A 20,476-nucleotide genomic window follows, 5' to 3' on the forward strand; every position below is an offset into this window, starting at 1 on the left:
GTTTAATGATATGCAATGATTTTATTAAATGAGAGAAAGGATGAAATGAAAATGGAATGAGCGATGAAATGAGGGACACACACACAAACACACAAATCATCAGAGATTTGTGATTTGAATTAAGAAGAAAAACTCTTAGTATTTGATTTGAGTCAAACACCTTTATGATTCGAATCAAAGTCACAAGGAGCACAATAGAATTTTTGTGATTCGAATCAAGATATGATATGATTCAAATCAGACATCCAGGGGCTAAATAACTTGACAAAGTTTAAGCTTGATTCGAATCAGGGTGTTTTGTGATCTGAATCAAAGACCAAAAATTTTTGAAAAATTAATTTAATGCATGAGAAGAATGTTTTTATTAGATGCAAAAATAACCATGATTTTAAAAATGAAAAGAAAATTTAATGCTTATGAATGAGGATGTTATGCTCAGATGAATAAAAATAATATGAGGCATGATACGCTCAGATGATTTATGATATGGACACAATTACACATGCATATATCAAACACATAAAAATACAAGAAGAGAAAACAAGTTTCGAACAATCATACCAATTTGACAATCTATGTTTTAACTTGCTGCAGACGAAACAATTTACGATCAATAATATACAATTATGATCAATCATAAACAATTTGATACTATTTTCTTTGCATGTCTGAAGAGCACTATCGAACACTTCTTCTCAAGATATCAGATGAACTTTAACAATAGATGTTTATAATATCTTTGATCATCATAATAATAGTGAACAAATGATTAGTTATTGCTTGAACAAATGTCTTGCCTATCTAGGATAATTAATCCAACACTTTGAAAATGATACGAATCTTTCAAAACACGATGCCTTGAACTTCTAAAATACTTTTTGAACAATCTGTGAACATGTCAAATTTCACGAAATTATCTTCATCTTCTTTTACGATGACCTTGGATGAATAGGTCAACAAGGAGATGCTTCTTCTTCCGAGAATTCTGTTAAGGCGGGGACAAATGTTGATCCAGATGCCTAGGATAATATGTACAACTAGTTTACGAAAAATGACAGATTCTAGGGATAGATGTCAAGCACGATGTCTGGGACATTGTACATAAAAAAAATAGTTTACGAGCAGGATGATAAATGTAGAAAGCAGATGAATAACACAAAAGAATTGTTAACCCAATTCGGTGACACCACACCTACATCTGGGGGACACTCTACCCAAGAAGGCAAATCCACTATCTTGAATTAGTATAATTAATATTATATGAACATCAGCCCTGTGATGTTCAATGCCTCTTCCTAATCCTAGTGACTTTGTATTTATGTCTTCCCATAAATATGAGAACCCCTCTTACTTTATTTTAATCACTAATCCCAAGTGACAAACTCAATAACTAATTTCACTAAATCACTAACCCCAAGTGATCAACACAATAAATAGAATATTGATGCTGAATTTACAACTCAACTAAACAAATCAAACTTATGCTTTAATATATGAATGAAAGCGCTAGAGTGGTGCACAAAAATAATACAATCAAATACTCAAAGGATAAACCCTAACACGCAAATATTCTACACTTGCACCCCCTCAAACGTGAGGTTTTAGTCTCTTTAAATAGTAATGCAATTCTGAGATTTTTCTCATTTGGATATTTGATTTGAGAGAGAACTTTGTGACTTAGGGGCCAGCATTAGCCCGATGTCTTTGTCAGTATGCACAAATTTAGACATGGGTGAGATGAAACCGACAATTGTCTCTCTACAACTGGCAGATAGATCGCTCAAATACCTAGTAGGTGTGTTAGAGGATGTTCCAGTAAGAGTAGGGGAGTACTATGTACCAGTATACTTTGTCATCATGGAGAATGATGAGGATTCTCAAATCCCGATACTCCTAGGTGTAGCGGTAAATTCATGACCATCAAGCTATGGATAAACTTGATGTCAATAAAACCAGAGTCGCCACCGCACTTTTATTATTTCCAAAGGAAAAGGGAAAAGTACGAACAAAACCCAAAGATAAGAAGTTTTCAAATCAAAACTAATAAAATGTCAGAGATTACAGCTAAGGGGGTTGGTTACACAAAGGGAAGGTGTTAGCACCCAAAGTGTCTTAGGTACTCCTAGGGAGCCCTTTTATGTGTGCATATGTTTTTGGGTATAAATGATGTTTGATAAAATATAGAGCGTAGGGATGAGAAAAGAATTCATTAATTTTTTTTTGTGTTTGACAAGACCTTCGGTCTTATGCCTAAGTACCAACATAAAAATGAGGGATCAAAACCCCGTAGTTCGTGGTAAAAATTTCAAAGAAGTTGGTGAATTAATTTTAACAAAAGTTTAACAAGAAAAGGGCACAAAAAGGCCAAACATTTGAATGAGGTTGTTAGTTCTTTTTGTCTTTTGAAATTTAAGTCAATATGGTTAAGTTTATTTACAAATTTGATTTAAGAATTTTTTTTAAAAAAATCAATGGCATAAAGCCAAAGTTTCTAATCATTAAAACATGTTTAAGTTGGAAAACACAATCAAATAAATTTTTGAAAAGAGGGAGAAGTTTTGAAATTTAAGAAGTGGGAGGAGATGAAGAGACTATCCTAAGAAAACATTTAAAAGTTAAGAGTTGAAAAGATCTGACCAATGGGATGAATCCAACAAACAAGAATGTCATATAGAAACTCATTTTCCTTTGGACTTTGATCAAGCAATAAGCAATAAGTAATGAGCAATATCCAGGCGTCATAAAGATCAAGGTATCAAATAAAGATATCCATATCTAAGCAAGCATTCCAATAGCTAGCAGTCTTCAGTGTCTTCCAATGTATCAGATGAAATATTCCTTGATCAACTCAGAACAAAACATCAGACATAGACAATAACCAAAATAACAATTAGGCACCAAGACAAAGTAACAGATGAATCAAAGAGATCCAAGATCTTGCATCAGATGAAAGTCACTGTCAAAGATAGCTCAGTCTCAAATGTTGGCATTGGCCAAGTCCTTTAGCATAAAGAATGTTGCCTAATTCTAAGTCTGAAGCTCAAATCAAGTCCCAACAATCCACCAATTTTTTTAGGGTTTTTGTTGTTATTAGGTGTATTAAGGTCCTGAGACCATAAAATCAAAACACACAAATAAATATATACAATCACAAGATATGGCTCAAGTGAGCAAAGTAAAAAAAGGACTTAAACAAAAATAAGTTGTATAAAATGTAAATGGCAATGAATGATAAAGGACTGAAATTTAAATTTCATAAAGTAAATGACTTGAAAGTAAAAGCATAATGAATAAGAGTTAGTCAATGGTTAGTGTTGAGTTTTAATTGATTAAGTCATTCTTTGGAGAATACTCAACCATTTCATTCACAAGTATGAATCCTTGAACCAAGACATATTCCATGAGAAGGGCGCCAACTTGGATAATTCAACAAGTATGCCACTAGCTCTCATGAAAGTAAAAAATGTCAAGTCTCCACATAATACCATGAAGAATTGGAGACTTACAATCTCACTTGCTAGAATATTATGCCTTCTTGATCAAATTTAGCTCTATGTTAAGCAATTGTAATTGGACTTACATAGAAGTCACGACTATCTGAGGTCGGGAAATAAAAATATAGGTTTTAATGCATGTTAGAGACTTAGTACAAAGAACCAAACTCCTAAAACATACCATACACTAAAAGAAAGTGGGAGGGGCCTATCTCAATCAGACTTGTATTGATTCATCTGACACAAGGTCATTGATGAATCAATTAGCATTTTGACATTAGAGATTTCATTGGTCAAATGAGGGAATGAGGAAGAATAAGTATAAAGATGAAGAGGGAAAGGGAAAATAGAAACACAAATTGATCATGAGAGGAATTTCATCTAATCAATAGCATTCATTCATTTTGGGAGATGAAATGTACATTTCATCAATCCCCTAAATCCACTGGTTTTGATCAAACAAAAGTCAAATCAACCATGACCAAGACCCAAACAGAAAGTCAAACATCACAAGACCATAAAAATGGCTCAACATAATTTTTAAACATTTAATCAATTAAAAATCAATTTAAAAATGAATTAAAAAGCATTTTAATTTGGACAAAACCTCAAATCCCTTCAAAAACACCAAGGGTGTGTTTGTTTCAAGGTTTTAAAAAATATTCCTAGGAATATTGTCATGGGAATGTAACATTCCCATGTTTGATTCAATTTTTTAAAAATTATTCCAGGGTATATTTTATTCCCAGGAACTTTATTTTCACATGGTTCTTTTTTTTTATTCCAAGGTTTAAAGGGTGGGAATCCAACATTCCCATGAGAATAAAGTTCAACTAACTACAACTCCTCATTACTACTCACATTTATTTATTTATTTTGTTTTTTATAATTTTTAAATTAAATAAATATTATAAACATTCCTAGGAAATTTAGTTTTTGACAAACATTTGGATAGGAATATTATTCCAAGTAATAATAATGATGGGAATAAGATTCCAAGGAATGTTACTTCTAAACTTGAAACAAACACACCCCAAATAAATAGCCAAGGGATTTATTCTAGGTCAAACAAGGTCAAAGGACCTTAGACAAAAAATTTATAATTTTTAGAAAGTCAGAAGTATTTTAAAACAATTAAAAATATGCATAAAAACATTTAATTCATGAAAAATACCAAAATAATCCAAAAAATAATTTTAATTTAAAATATGGAAGGGGAAAATATTTAAAGATTTTTAGTGAAAGTCCCATAGTTTTTTGGATTAAAATGAAATTTCTATGAATTAAACAAAATAAGTGGATTAAATGGAAATTCAGAAAATACAAAAAAAAGGCCATTAGATCTCCCTCATTAATTGAGGTGGCAGATCTGATGGCCAAGTGTGCGCTTTACACCATACACCTTAGTCAATGTGTCATAGTGATAACACGAAATTATATCATATTTTAGGACTTAATTCCATTAAATTCTATGACTATTTATTTCGGTTTACTGCATTTTATGAGATATTACGTGGTATTTTCTTCCTATTTGTCGCAGGTAGTCTATTTTGAAGAACAAGTGAAAATGGAAGAAAAGGAGGTGCAAAAAGGAGAGAAAAGGAACCAAATGCCAAAGCCCAGCCCAAAGCGCACAAGTCACCAATGTTGTGCCTGTGACGGACGTCACAGGGTGCGTGACGAGCGTCACGCAAAACAGCCTTGTGACGGACGTCACACATGGTGTGACGAGCGTCACACAATTCCACTACCTTTTTGGCGCAAGTAATGCCCTCAAAAGACTTGAAGAGACGTTGAGGAGTTTGTGTCCTATATCCACGCCGTGCATTTAGCCACGTTGAAGACCTTGGGAAACGAAAAGCAGTTACCAGCACCAATATAAATAGCTACTTCAAAAACCTAAAAGGGTTCCTCGGTTTTTCCACGCTCACATTGCCGAAGCTTTTCCAATTTTCTTTCTTTTTACGCCTTTGCTTATTTTTCTTTTCCAGCAACTTAACATCGTTTATTTATTTATTTCTTTTGCAAGTTCTACATTCTTTTTCCCTTGCAATTTACCTTTCTCTTTTTAGCATTTAGATATTTTTCGCATAATAGTTTCTACACCGGAAACTATTGTGCAACTTTTTATCGGATCTAACCTTACGTTAGATTCTAGTTTTATTTCCTTGGTTTAATTTATTGATTAATTGAAGAATCCAAGAACAAATCCTACCGGCTTGTGGTGGAGTGTTCAAGACTATTGTATTACGCATTCAGGTTCTTTAATCATTATTTAATGTTTTGTTTTATTATTTATTTATATTGTCTGCCTGGAATGAGTCTGTTTATGCATGATATGTATTCTTGTTTATTTAGCATGTCTGGCTAATTCGCCTAGATATCGGTATGTAAAGTAAGCAGAATAAGGGATCAAGACTGAGTCGGTCTATTTAAACTTAAAATTAAAATCAATCTTTTTACGGTCTCAACTTACAGGTTTAATAACAAGATTTTTTATAAAAGTAAAGGACATAAAGAAGTTAAAATCAATAGAGCGAGAGTTTGAGGTTTTAACTGGACAGTGTAAGTTAGGCATTAATTCTAGATCAGGGCGAGAGCAAGTTTTAGAGTTAATTAAATTCTGACCTTTTCCAAAAAGTATTTTTAAAGATTGAATGTGAGGACGAGAGTTAAGCATTTGGATTTAATTATATAACCTAAGTCAACAGAGCGAGAGTTTGAGATAAGGGTGTTTAAAACGGTCAGTGTTTTCTTAAAAAGAGTTTCTGCAACTTTATTGCTTTCAAAATATGGTTTTTGACTTAATTATAAGTGACAGCTACATTAATATAAAATCATGGTTTATTCAACAGAGCGAGAGTTTGAGATAAAACCTTTAACCAATAAAGTTAACCGAAACGATTTATTTTAAAACCAAGAAACCGACAAAGACTTGATTCCCTAGTTTTGACGAACTACATACCGATATCCGTTTTATCAATATTTAATCTAGATCTTAGTTTAGCTCTTAGTTTTTCCCCAACAATCAAACATTCGTCACCTTAGCTTTACGTAGTAACCTTAGATAACGGTATATCGATTCATAAGTCCCTGTGGGATCGATATCTTTTAAAACTACGCGATAGAACTGTGCACTTGCAGTTTGTATCCCATTCTCGACTCACACAGTCGAGCGATCAAGTTTTTGGCGCCGTTGCCGGGGACTTTTATTTAATCGATATCGTAACTCTTCCGTTACGCTGTAGAGACTAAGGTTTCTTTTTCTTCTATTCTTTCTTTCGTTGATTTGTATGCCACGCACTCGCTCACAAGGCGAACCGCTCTATTTACGAATCAACGATATCGAGCTATATCTCCGAGTCTTACGACGAATTCGGGAATATCGTGCTGAAAACAATCTCCCTCCTATCGAATTTCCTGATCTCAAAGATCTTCTTCTTTCACCCGAGATGGCAGAACCAGCTCGTGCTCTTAGAGATTACGCCGCTCCATCGCAAGATGAGCCGCATTCAAGTATTGCTCCGCCCGCAATCGAAGCAAACAACTTCGAACTTAAACCTTCGCTGTTGCAGGCTGTGCAACAGAACCAATTCTCTGGAAATCCTACCGAGGATCCAAACCTTCATTTATCCGTATTTGTTCAATACGCTGATACTGTTAAAGCTAATGGTGTCACTTCAGAGGCAATTCGACTTCGTCTTTTTCCTTTCTCATTAAGAGATAGCGCTAGAAGATGGCTTCAATCTCTCCCTTCCAACTCAGTCACCACATGGAACGAGTTGAAGAAAGTTTTTCTTGCCCGATACTTTCCGCCAAGCAAAACAGCTATGTTAAGAGCCTAGATAAACGGATTTAAACAGAAAGACAACGAGTCTCTTTTCGAAGCATGGGAAAGATACAAAGACATGATGAGACTTTGCCCACACCATGGTTTGGAAGACTGGTTAGTAATTCATACATTTTATAATGGTCTCTTATACAACACAAGGTTAACAATAGACGCCGCTGCAGGTGGTGCACTAATGAACAAACCTTATGCTGATGCCTACCAGCTTATCGAGAGCATGGCCCAAAACCACTATCAGTGGGGAACCGAACGAACAACGGTGGAAAAACCTCAAACGAAAACTGGCATGTACGAGATAAGTAACCTTGATCACGTTAACGCAAAAGTGGATGCTTTGGTCCAGAAAATTGAAAGTTTAAACGTATCACCCCCAGCCGCCGTGGTTGCTATAACTCAGAATTGCGAGGTCTGTGGAATCCAAGGCCACACTCCTACGGACTGTCAACTCTTGACTGGAATCCAAGCAGAGCAAGTAAACTATGCTCAAGGAAGCCCCTATTCGAACACCTATAACTCAAATTGGAAGAACCATCCAAACTTTTCATATAAGAGTAATAATGCTTTGTACGCACCTGGACAGTCTCCAAATCAAGCCCCATCTATACCTCCGGGATATCAGAAACCGAATCCATCCATGCCTAACAATAATACCCCTAGAAAATCCAACTTGGAAATCATGATGGAAAACTTTATAGCTTCCCAACAACAAACCAATAAAGATTTCTTAAACCAGAACATACACACTGGCGAACAACTTAAACAACTAGCAAGCAAAGTAGATGCCTTGGCTACCCATAACAAAATGCTGGAAACACAAATATCTCAAGTAGCTCAACAACAAGCACCTACTGCTGCCCCAACTGGTACATTCCCTGGACAGCCCCAACCTAATCCGAGAAGCCAAGCTCATGCAATTATATTAAGAAGTGGAACGGAAGTGGAAGGACCGTCTGATCCAAGGATAGAAAACCAAAACCCTAAGAAATCAACTGAGGAAAGTGAACCTAAGGAAAAGGAAGAGAGTAATAAGGAAACCCTAGAAAAGAAGGAACCTTATGTACCTCCACCACCTTACAAACCACCTATACCTTACCCTCAAAGGCTTGTTAAAACCAAAGATGCGGGCCAATTTAGAAAATTTGTTGATCTCCTTAAACAATTAAACGTTACAATTCCGTTCACCGAAGCTATTACGCAGATGCCCTCATATGCTAAATTCTTAAAAGAAATCCTTTCTAATAAGAGGAAACTTGAGGATAGCGAAACCGTTACACTCCCTGCCGAATGTAGCGCAATAATCCAAAACATGCCTCCTAAACTCAAGGATCCGGGTAGTTTCTCTATACCCTGTCACATAGGAAAATTTGTCATCGACAAAGCTTTATGCGATTTAGGAGCCGGAATTAGCGTTATGCCTTTATCCATATGTAAGAAACTGGAAATGGGAGAATTAAGACCAACCAAAATGTCTGTGCAACTAGCAGATCGTTCCATCAAATATCCTGTAGGAATCCTTGAAAACGTTCTCGTACGCATAGGTCAGTTTTACATTCCCACTGATTTTACAATTATGGACATTAGAGAAGATGATATTACACCCATTATACTGGGAAGACCATTCTTAGCAACTGCCGGTGCAATCATAGACGTAAAACGAGGACGACTCACCTTCGAAGTAGGTGAAGAGAAAATTGAATTCATTCTTTCCCAATTCTTGAAAGCACCCGCAATAGAAGATACATGTTACTTCATGGATATCATCGATGAATGCATAAAAGAAGCAGAGTTAGGAGAAGACAAATCATCAGACTATCTTTTAGAAGACAAACCTAACCAATGTTTAGCAATAACACCGGACCCTACGCAATGTCTTAACAAACCAACCCCTGACCTGAAAACACTTCCCAAAAATCTGAGATATGAATTCCTAGACTTAGAACTTGAACGACCTGTGATAGTTAATGCAGATCTAGGAAGACTCGAAACAGAAAAACTCCTACATATCTTAAGGAAGTACCCCACCGCACTAGGATACCACATCACCGATCTTAAAGGAATAAGCCCTTCTATTTGTATGCACCGCATCATGTTAGAAGAAGACTGTAAAACCTCTAGGGAACACCAGAGAAGACTAAATCCGATCCTGAGTGAGGTAGTAAAGAAAGAAATAACCAAGTTATTGGAAGCAGGTATTATATATCCTATATCTGATAGCAAATGGGTTAGCCCTGTACACGTTGTACCAAAGAAAGGAGGCATAACCGTTATTGAAAACGAAAAAGGAGAAACTATAACTAAACGAATCGAATCGGGATGGAGAATGTGCATTGATTATAGGAAACTAAACAAAGCAACCCGAAAAGATCATTTCCCTTTACCATTCATTGACCAAATGTTAGAACGATTAGCAAAACATTCACATTTCTGTTATCTAGACGGTTATTCAGGCTTCTTTCAAATACCAATTCACCCTGATGACCAAGAAAAGACAACGTTCACGTGCCCTTTTGGTACCTTCGCTTATAGACGAATGCCGTTTGGTCTGTGTAATGCCCCTGCAACCTTTCAAAGATGCATGATGGCAATATTCGCCGACTTTCTCGAAAACATCATGGAAGTATTTATGGATGACTTTTCTGTATACGGACAAAGTTTCGAGGAATGCCTTGAAAACCTAGAAAGAGTCCTTGAGCGATGTGTAAAAGTAAACTTAGTACTTAACTGGGAGAAGTGCCACTTTATGGTACAAGAAGGAATCGTTTTAGGACACATCATCTCGAACAGAGGAATTGAAGTAGACAAAGCCAAAATAGAGGTAATCGAAAATCTTCAACCCCCAAGAACCGTGAGAGAAGTACGAAGCTTTTTAGGACACGCCGGTTTTTACCGACGATTCATCAAAGACTTCTCTAAGATAACTAAACCTTTAACCGGACTATTGATGAAAGATGTTGAATTCATATTCGACGACAACTGTTTAAAAGCATTTCAAACTCTTAAACAAGCATTGATCTCCGCACCCATAATGCAGACACCAGACTGGAATGAACCATTCGAAATAATGTGCGATGCCAGCGATTATGCTGTAGGTGCTGTGTTAGGACAAAGAAAGGATAAAAAGCTTCACGTTATATATTACGCTAGCAGAACCCTGGATGAAGCGCAAATGAATTACGCCACTACCGAGAAAGAACTCCTAGCAGTGGTATTTGCGCTAGATAAATTTCGTTCTTACTTGGTAGGAGCTAAAATAATAGTCTACACTGATCACGCTGCTATCAGGTACCTTTTAACAAAAAAAGACGCTAAACCTAGACTCCTAAGATGGATCTTGTTGCTACAAGAATTCGACTTAGAAATCAAGGACAAGAAAGGAACTGAAAACGTAGTAGCAGACCATCTCTCTAGACTTGAGAACCTTGAACCGGAAAGAACATCAATTAATGATGATTTCTCGTATGACAAACTTATAGCTACTTTGGAAGAGAGCAACTCCGACATGCAAGTAGAAACCACCTTAGCTATATCCGTCACACCATGGTACGCTGATCTAGTCAATTATTTAGCTGCCGGAATAGTTCCACCTACTTTATCTTACCAACAGAAGAAACGATTCTTCTACGACATAAAACACTATTACTGGGATGATCCCTTACTTTTCAAAAGAGGCCCCGATGGTATTTTCCGTCGATGTATACCCGAAGAAGAGGTAGAAAATATAATCCAACACTGTCACTCCGCTCCTTATGGTGGACACACAAGTACATCCAAGACCTGCTCTAAAATCCTACAAGCCGGCTTTTATTGGCCAACTATATGGAAGGACGTACATGCGGCTATTAAGGAGTGTGACAGATGTCAACGCACGGGAAACATATCTAGACGTGACGAGATGCCACAAAAAGGTATTTTGGAAGTAGAGATTTTCGACGTGTGGGGGATAGACTTCATGGGACCCTTTCCATCCTCTTTCGGTAACAAATACATACTCGTGGCAGTTGACTACGTATCAAAATGGATCGAAGCTGTAGCATCCCCAACAAATGACACCCGAGTAGTAACTAGACTCTTTAAGAATATAATATTTCCGAGATTTGGCATCCCAAGAATAGTAGTCAGTGATGGTGGATCGCACTTTATATCCAAGGTACTCGAAAAATTATTATTTAAATATGGAGTAAGACATAGGATAGCGACACCTTACCACCCTCAAACCAGTGGACAAGTGGAAGTATCTAACAGAGAAATCAAGCAAATACTAGAAAAAACGGTCGCCACTTCAAGGAAAGATTGGTCATTGAAATTACCAGAAGCTTTGTGGGCATACCGAACTGCTTATAAAACCCCCATAGGGACGACCCCATTTAAGCTCATTTATGGAAAATCCTGTCACCTCCCGGTAGAATTAGAACATAAAGCCTATTGGGCTATTAGAAATCTAAATTGGAATTATAAAGCCGCCGGTGAAAAGAGAATCCTTGACATAAACGAATTAGAGGAACTCAGAAGAGACGCCTATGAAAATGCCAGAATCTATAAAGAAAGAACAAAACAATGGCATGACAAGCGTATATCGAGGAAAATCTTCAAGCAAGGCGACGCAGTACTTTTATTTAACTCTAGACTAAAGTTATTCCCGGGAAAACTACGATCCAGATGGTCAGGGCCTTTTCATATCACTAAAATCTTTCCCAGTGGAGCGGTAGAAATAAAAGGAAAATCTACAGAACCGTTCACCGTAAACGGGCAACGTCTGAAACACTATCACTATGCGGAAACCAACGAGGATTCGCAAATCCTACACTTAGACGAAACGCCCCCAGGACCTATAGATTATATTTAACAGTTTCTTTGTCGAGCTTGCGACATTTAAACAAAGCGCTTGGTGGGAGACAACCCACAAATTAGTTTGTTATTTTATTATTCTATTATTATCATTTCCCTATTTCTTTCTTAATTATTCTTTTAATTTCTGTTTAGCATTCATTCTTGAGTTATTCAAAAAGAAAAAATAATATAATAATAATTTTTTCTTCTTTCGGCATTTGGCCAAATCCTGACTTAAACTCATGTCTTCTTTTCTCTATCTAACACTAACCAGATGGGACATATTGATCGTATGGGTATCAAGTTCAGAGGAATGGCTCAGAAACAAAAGTTTGAAGAACTAGCCGCTAGAGAGATGCTACCTACTTTATATGCTGATGATTGGGCTATGACTGCCCTTGGACTGAGACAGAGTGTCCTGTATTTGCTGAATCAGATAGGATGGGAGACATCCCCTATCCTGAGACATTTCACCACCTACCGGAGACTCACACTAGAATTCCTTAGCTCATTAATCTATCTACCCAGCCATGGAAAAGGAATTAGCAGAGGTTTTATCCAGTTCAGAATGTTCAACATGGAGTACCAATTTAATATTAGAGACTTCACCAACCTTTTGGGTTTTCCTACCTCCTTTGATACATTCACTGTAAGCCAGGAAGAACTTTTTGAATATAGAGAGCTTGAACACTTTTGGGGTAGGCTGACTGGAAATGATGAGCCCGAAGAACATGAGTTTCTCTCTGGAAACATACACAACCCGGCCTTTCGCTATTTCCATAAGATCCTGACCCACACTTTATTTGGGAAAAGCCAAATAGTACTTCAGTTTCACGTGATGAACTCTTCATCATATTTTGTGCTTCCCAGAACCGTCCAGTGAACGGTGCCACTTTTATGTTAGCTAATTTGGACCACCTTATCCAGGATGAGCGAGCACCCATTAGAATAGGCGGTTTGATAACTATGATAGGTAATGCTATTGGATTACGTCAGCCTATGCTTGACCTTAGCCCTTTTTGTGGCATTACTACTATGAGTATACCTTTCCTCTTCAACACTATGTTTATAGCAAACCTAGGGACTGATGAGTTTGAGCTTATTATTGATAACCAGGTTCTCTGCCTATTCACCATGCCCGATCCTAGGACTAGTGTTCATAACCAAAGGAACTGGCTCTATAACCTGAATGAAACCCCAACTCCTGCTAGATCCACTGAATCCATCCAGGATTATGAGATTTGTAATGACTATGAGAATTATGTTGACCAGATCCCTCATGCTGAATCTGACCCTCAGACACCATCCGGCTATTATGATATTGACCCTCCTCCTCAGCCTGTTCAGACCGAAGAATCAGCCATACCTGACCTCCGACATCATATGCCCGGAACTGATTATAACACCGCCATTGAAGCTTTGATGTCAGAACAAGACGCCCTCAGAGGAGAATTTACTAACATGAGACACGAAGTTCTAGGATACATGAGCAGTATGACGAATCAGTTTCACGAGTTGCTACATCATGTTAACTCTTTTGCTCCTCCGGCCAGAGATCGTACAGAGGGATAGAGTTTAGTTATTTTTCTAAGTTATTTAGTTTTAAATTAGATTTTTCATTAATGTTATTTGAATTCGTGTTCGCATTTATTTTTTTTCTTCATTTCATTGTTTTCCTTTCCTGTATTACATTATGATCATTTTTATTGAAGCTGTTTATTTATTTTATTATGCAATAGCTATTATGCTCTACTGTTGCTACCTATGAATTATTATTATACAAAGCAGATTAAGCGTGCACCATAAATTAAACTGCAGACTAAACTGATCATAAGCAAAACAAAACAAAATAAATAACAAAAATTAAATCCTTTACCGAAGTGATTTTGTGAAATGCTACTGAAGCCTTTCCAAAAAGGAATGTGTGACGAGCGTCACACTATCCGTAACGGACGACACGCCTATTGCCTGTTACGAGCGTCACACCCCTGTGACGAGCGTAACACTCCTCAGACTAGTGAACGTTAAGGAGCCGTTGGAGACGAACGTTACACCTTTAACTTTTTACCTTCCCCATTCATTTTTCATTTAACCACACTTAATTACTTTTCAACCACCTTTTCTTTCCACCTTCCAAATTCTTCTCCTATAAATACCCACCAAACCTTCCTTCATTCACCACAAACAATTCTCTCCTATCAAATACATTTCTTTTTCTTTCCAAATCACCCCTTCAAAATTCATCACAATGGCGGGAAATCAGAATTTCGGAAATATCATCTTCCGATCCGTAGATGACAATTATCAGAGGGAGCAATTCGAGCGTTTCCAACAGCGAGGCGTCGCTTCCACCAGGTACCCCGATTTACCTTGTTTACAACAATTAGGCCTACTCCAAGGTATCGAATGGATGCTCCGTCAAGCCAACTTAACCTTCCTTTGCACTCATAATCAACCCACCTACCCATCCCTAACCTTAGAATTCTTAAGTTCATACGACTACACCACTCCCGCCGGTGAAGACGAATTTTTAACCGGTACCGCAACCTTCCGTATGTTAAACACCGAGTACTCCCTAACCCAAAACCAATTGAGTACCATGCTACAATTTCCCACAGAAGGTCTGCTGCACGCCAGAATCCCTCCAACCTCAAACTGGAACACAGTTGGCGTTTTCGGCCTTTTTAAGAAAATTTCCGGTATAGATACCTACAACTGGGAAGAGCTCCTTCTCTCCCACATACATAACCCCACTATCCGGTACTTTATCCGCATTTTGCAAAACACAATTTTTGGAAGGCCAAACAACAGCAAGGTCAACTCAAAGGAACTATTTTTCCTCTAGTGCGTCTTCGAACCAGATACTCAGGTAAACGCCGCCTCCTTTCTCTTTCATCATATCCGCACCTTATGTGCTAGAGGCAGGCAACCTTTTATAATCGGTGGATTAATCACCACCATAGCACTTGGCCTAAACCTAGGGGATAAACTCCAAACTTTAGAATCCCTACCTCCCCTATCTATGGATATCAGCTACTGTCGATCCAGCCGCTTGATTAAGAACAGAGTAGGCGGAGGATATTATCTTATGGTGAACAACCAGGCCGTCCCAAGCGTTGTTCTACCAAATACTGCCCTCACTGATGTCACAAACCCCGACTGCCACCTCTACGATCTAAACGCTCCCGAAACCACCGAGCCTTCACAAACAAACCCGCAAACAGATGAGTTTGAAGAAATGGAACAAGGTGATCATCCGCCTACACAACAGTCAGTCCCGCTCAACCCTTCCAGTAATGCAACTGGCCCATCCTCCCAACGTCGTCGACGAAGAAGGCCTGCAACCAACGACGACATTATGGATGCTATCGACGGTATGCAGGCACAGAATGTCGAAATGCTGCAGATGATGCGTCAAATGCAACAGCAACAGGATGCTAGGAATGCCATAACCGACCAGCGGTTTACTGAGTTGTTTAGCAGGTTCGACAACTTAGACTTACGTCAGAGATCACCAGGTCCAAGAACCAGAGGCGGAAGACAACCTTAGTTGTAGTTTCTTTTTCCTTTCCATATTGTATTTCATTTCCTTAAAACATTGGGGACAATGTTTAATTTAAGTATGGGGGGAAAACTTGTTCTTCCATTTCCATTGTTCAAGTATGTTATTTTCCCTTTCATTGTTATTTCCCTTTCTCATTATGAAAAAAAAAAAAAAATTATTATAATATAGATTTATTTTAAGTTAAGTCCCGAGTGTGAAAATTTCTATTATCTATTCCCTCAAAAATTTTCATGAGCCATAACAAAAATTTAACACACCCAATAAGTATAAAGGTCGCTTATTTTATACAACTTGAGTGAAATCAAGACAAAAATCATTACCATAACAACGCTATGAGAACCTCAACATGTTAGATCAGGATAAGTACCTATTATACCGATTCCTCGAACTTTTAGTTTTATAGTAACCCCGAGTAGTTTATACGAAAAGTCAGCACCATCTTAATAGCAAACTACGTGGAGAGCCGATGAATATAAGTGAATGATCCCCCAAAGTAACATAAAATATATGAATATATCAGGAAATGCACTGATTAAATTAGGTGATCCTTACCAGATCATTTAATCTAAAGGTTGCAGATCATGCAAAAACACAATATGAAAGATCCATTATGAGTTGGTTCAGTAGGTATCTGGTACTGAACTCGGTAGGGCGGACTACGGTTCGATCCCCCACAATTTGCAATGGACTGAATAACGAAGTTATCCGACTTATGTACCAGAACTTCTAGCTAAAAGCGGATCATAATCACTAACCGGTTACTCCACTATGTGCGCGAAAAGATAAAGGGCTTAATGTGATTTCGCTAGAATGAAAACGGGTGAAATAAGAGTAAAGGAACTAGGACAGCTATAATGGCATTGCTCGAACTGGTTTGCATAAGGTCGGGTTATCTGAGGTTGTAACGGTAGTTGTTGATGTCAAGGTTAAACTCAAGTTGCTTCTAAACAAAATCCACTTGCAACCTATTACGAATTGATGTGTGTTTTGAAACTTCGCCTGGCTAAATTTTTGAAAATGATTTCTATACTGAATTTTGCTTGAGGACAAGCAAAGATCTAAGTATGGGGGAGTTTGATAACACGAAATTATATCATATTTTAGGACTTAATTCCATTAAATTCTATGACTATTTATTTCGGTTTACTGCATTTTATGAGATATTACGTGGTATTTTCTTCCTATTTGTCGCAGGTAGTCTATTTTGAAGAACAAGTGAAAATGGAAGAAAAGGAGGTGCAAAAAGGAGAGAAAAGGAACCAAATGCCAAAGCCCAGCCCAAAGAGCACAAGTCACCAATGATGTGCCTGTGACGGACGCCACAGGGTGCGTGACGAGCGTCACGCAAAACAGCCTTGTGACGGACGTCACACATGGTGTGACGAGCGTCACACAATTCCACTACCTTTTTGGCGCAAGTAATGCCCTCAGAAGACTTGAAGAGACGTTGAGGAGTTTGTGTCCTATATCCACGCCGTGCATTTAGCCACGTTGAAGACCTTGGGAAACGAAAAGCAGTTACCAGCACCAATATAAATAGCTACTTCAAAAACCTAAAAGGGTTCCTCGGTTTTTCCACGCTCACATTGCCGAAGCTTTTCCAATTTTCTTTCTTTTTACGCCTTTGCTTATTTTTCTTTTCCAGCAACTTAACATCGTTTATTTATTTATTCTTTTGCAAGTTCTACATTCTTTTTCCCTTGCAATTTACCTTTCTCTTTTAGCATTTAGATATTTTTCGCATAATAGTTTCTACACCGGAAACTATTGTGCAACTTTTTATCGGATCTAACCTTACGTTAGATTCTAGTTTTATTTCCTTGGTTTAATTTATTGATTAATTGAAGAATCCAAGAACAAATCCTACCGGCTTGTGGTGGAGTGTTCAAGACTATTGTATTACGCATTCAGGTTCTTTAATCATTATTTAATGTTTTGTTTTATTATTTATTTATATTGTCTGCCTGGAATGAGTCTGTTTATGCATGATATGTATTCTTGTTTATTTAGCATGTCTGGCTAATTCGCCTAGATATCGGTATGTAAAGTAAGCAGAATAAGGGATCAAGACTGAGTCGGTCTATTTAAACTTAAAATTAAAATCAATCTTTTTACGGTCTCAACTTACAGGTTTAATAACAAGATTTTTTACAAAAGTAAAGGACATAAAGAAGTTAAAATTAATAGAGCGAGAGTTTGAGGTTTTAACTGGACAGTGTAAGTTAGGCATTAATTCTAGATCAGGGCGAGAGCAAGTTTTAGAGTTAATTAAATTCTGACCTTTTCCAAAAAGTATTTTTAAAGATTGAATGTGAGGACGAGAGTTAAGCATTTGGATTTAATTATATAACCTAAGTCAACAGAGCGAGAGTTTGAGATAAGGGTGTTTAAAACGGTCAGTGTTTTCTTAAAAAGAGTTTCTGCAACTTTATTGCTTTCAAAATATGGTTTTTGACTTAATTATAAGTGACAGCTACATTAATATAAAATCATGGTTTATTCAACAGAGCGAGAGTTTGAGATAAAACCTTTAACCAATAAAGTTAACCGAAACGATTTATTTTAAAACCAAGAAACCGACAAAGACTTGATTCCCTAGTTTTGACGAACTACATACCGATATCCGTTTTATCAATATTTAATCTAGATCTTAGTTTAGCTCTTAGTTTTTCCCCAACAATCAAACATTCGTCACCTTAGCTTTACGTAGTAACCTTAGATAACGGTATATCGATTCATAAGTCCCTGTGGGATCGATATCTTTTAAAACTACGCGATAGAACTGTGCACTTGCAGTTTGTATCCCATTCTCGACTCACACAGTCGAGCGATCACATAGGGATGGTAATCACAAGGAACAGTCAAGATTAAAATATTTCAAATGAATCATAAGGTTGGGAGAGTGCCAACGCACCACTGGAGCCCTAGCTCCGGTCTTCTTCTCTGGTGGACCTCACCAGACTGGTCCACAACCAACCTTCACCAAAATAAAAAGTGTGGACATGATTTTAAAGGAAAAATGCTCAGGAGCTCGAACCTGACCTCCATTTCATCCAATTCCAAGTATATTGAAAGACACATGGATTTGAAATTTGAGGTTCATGATCTGAGTTACTTCGATTTGACCTTAAAGCAACTAAATCTTATTGCCTACATTGGTAGGACTTCAGACAACCAATAATCAAGCAAAATAGTTGAGAAATGAGGGATAATCAAAGAAGATAAGTTTGAGAAAAATCACCTTCGGGTAGCTTCAATTAAGCTTGATCTTGCTTCCAATTTTCCTTGGCTCGACTCTAGAAGCTTCCAGGAAGTGAAATGGATCAATGAGATGCTTGGATTCTTGGAGTTTCAATCTCAAAACAGAAGGAGAATTGAAACTCGAATTCAAGTGAAATCTTCAAGTTTATCCTTTAATGGAGGTTAGGGATGGTAATCACAAGGAACAAGTTTGTGCATATATTAACTTGTGATTCCGTCTGGTTCACTTTGTCTCCACTATTATACTAACCCTCTAACCATTTGTTAACTTGTTCATATTGTACATTTATCTTTATAACTTGTGATCAGTCACAATTTACATTGAGTTTTCATTACTGATCCGACGCAAAACAGAGACATTTGACACACTGTGCAAGCATTTATGGTACATTTCGAGTTAGTTTTACTTCCGTCATTTTATTTACGCGTTTTTATCTTTGTTATGTTTTACCTTTTATTATCTTGATTTTATGCGTGGGTAGCTGTGTTTTTGTCCGACAGATCCAGGTAGAAGAACCGGAGAACTCAGAACAAGACAGTGCAAGATTCCGGCACGCAAAGGAGCAGGAAACCCTGGTACAGGAGGCCTGACACGGCCACCCGTGTCACCTGACACGGGCCATGTCAGGGCAAGGGAAGACAAGTAAAGAAAACAATAGCCTGACACGGCCACCCGTGTCAGCTGACACGGGCCGTGTCAGGCAGAGCCCTCAACCGTGGCACCTTTGCCATGGGCGTGTCAGCTTAAATAGTAGGCTGACACGGCCACCCGTGTCAGCTGACATGGGCCGTGTCAGCCCAAGCCCAAAAATTCCAATTTTCTCGGGCTTTTCATTCGTCAGGCTTTTTAGCGACATCTTTGGACCTGTCCAACTGCTGTTGGGAATTTTCACTATAAAAGGAGGTCTTCTGCCAAAGGAAAAAGCATCTTGGAATACGGAAAAACACAGTATTGTGAAGCAATCAAGTATTACAGAGATCAAGGCATTTGGAGAGCTGAAGATATTCATGAGCGGGAGCGATTGAAGATCAAAGTCATCCAATTACTTGTAATGTGTAATTTTTATCTTGAATTTGTTTTAAACAATATGAGTAGATAAACCCCCCAATGCTAGAGGGGTGTCCCTGATTTAGAATTGTAATGAATTTGAGTTTACATTTGCATTTATAATATTGTTTTTACGGTAACCTTTTAATGTGTTTATTGCTTTCTCTTTCGGACCAATTGAGATTGATTTGTGGTTATCAATTAGGCTAGACCGCCATTGATAAGGTTTTCATAAGGTTACTATGCAGTAGATATCACCTAGGACTAGGGGTACCCTGTATGAACCAGAGTATTCTTGATATTATACAACTTAACTTCACCCTAATTGGCTATGGACATAGGAATTGGGGTAGATTGATTAAAGGTTTTCTCACCAAGGACTTGGGAGAAAAAACCCTTGAGAACTGGTAGTAATTGATATTTGTTGATGC

At 37.6% G+C, this 20,476-nt stretch overlaps 1 non-coding gene across 1 annotated transcript; it reads right to left on the reverse strand.

Moving 5' to 3' along the window:
• Nucleotides 1–7,324: 7,324 nt before the first annotated feature.
• Nucleotides 7,325–7,431, reverse strand: LOC127077295 (small nucleolar RNA R71). The gene has a single exon (XR_007787134.1). It is a non-coding gene; the product is annotated as a small nucleolar RNA R71 (small nucleolar RNA).
• Nucleotides 7,432–20,476: the final 13,045 nt, after the last annotated feature.

The sequence above is a fragment of the Lathyrus oleraceus genome, chromosome 4 (genome assembly GCF_024323335.1).
Source record: "Lathyrus oleraceus cultivar Zhongwan6 chromosome 4, CAAS_Psat_ZW6_1.0, whole genome shotgun sequence".
In the NCBI taxonomy this organism is placed as follows: Eukaryota; Viridiplantae; Streptophyta; class Magnoliopsida; order Fabales; family Fabaceae; genus Lathyrus; species Lathyrus oleraceus.